Below are 1,097 nucleotides of genomic sequence, written 5' to 3'. Positions count from 1 at the left end.
GGTTGATTGTTGGAGTTGTGTAGAGACAGTGATGACATTAATCATYGATTGGTTGTTGGAGTTATGTAGACAGTAATGACATAAAATATTGGTTYGTTGTTGGAGTTGTGTAGAGACAGTGGTGACATAAAACATGGACTGGTTGTTGGAGTTGTATWGAGACAGTGGTGACATAAAACATGGACTGGTTATTGGAGTTGTGTAGAGACAGTGGTGACATATAGCGTTGGTTGGTTGTTGGAGTTGTGCAGAGACAGTTTGACATGTAGCATGGGTTGGTTGTTAGAGTTGTGTAGAGACAGTGGTGACATAAAGCAATGGTTGGTTGTTGAAGTTGTGTAGAGACACAGGTGACAAAGCATTGGTTGGTTGTTGGAGTTGTGTACAGACTGCGGCGACATAAAGCATGGATTGGTTGTTGGAGTTGTGTACAGACAGTGGTGACATAAAGCATGGGTTGGTTGTTGGAGTTGTGTAGGGACAGTAGTGACATAAAGCATGGGTTGGTTGTTGGAGTTGTGTAAAGACAGTGGTGACATAAAAATGGATTGATTGTTGGAGTTGTGTAGAGACAGTAGTGACAAAGTATGGGTTGGTTGTTGGAGTTGTCTAGAGACAGTAGTGACAAAAAGCATGGATTGGTTGTTGGAGTTATGTCGAGACACTGGTGACATAAAGCATTGGTTGATTGTTGGAGTTGTGTAGAGACAGTGGTGACATAAAGCATTGGTTGATTTTTGGAGTTGTGTAGAGACACTGGTGACAAAGCATGGATTGGTTTTTGGAGTTTTGTACGGACACTGGTGACATAAAACATTGGTTGGTTGATGGAGTTGTGTACAGACAGTGGTGACATAAAGCATGGATTGGTTGTTGGAGTTGTGTAGAGACAGTGGTGTCATAAAGCATGGAGTGGTTGTTGGAGTTACGTAGAGACAGTGGTCACATAAAACATGGACTGGTTATTGGAGTTGTGTAAAGACAGTGGTGGCATATAGCGTTGGTTGGTTGTCGGAGTTGTGTAGAGACAGTGGTGACATAAACATGGGTTGGTTGTTGGACTTGTGTAGAGACAGTGATGACATAAATCATGAATT

General features: G+C 42.1%; 1 long non-coding RNA gene across 1 annotated transcript in view; it reads left to right on the top strand.

The window, feature by feature from the left end:
* LOC106534499 (uncharacterized) overlaps positions 1 to 1,097 on the top strand; it is an 18,885-nt gene that overhangs the window by 10,653 nt on the left and 7,135 nt on the right. The gene's annotated exons all lie outside the window — the stretch shown is intronic.

This window comes from Austrofundulus limnaeus, unplaced genomic scaffold, assembly GCF_001266775.1.
Source record: "Austrofundulus limnaeus strain Quisiro unplaced genomic scaffold, Austrofundulus_limnaeus-1.0 Scaffold1191, whole genome shotgun sequence".
Taxonomy (NCBI): Eukaryota; Metazoa; Chordata; class Actinopteri; order Cyprinodontiformes; family Rivulidae; genus Austrofundulus; species Austrofundulus limnaeus.
The sequence above is the reverse complement of the archived record's forward strand: the minus strand, read 5'-3'. Positions and strand labels throughout refer to the sequence as shown.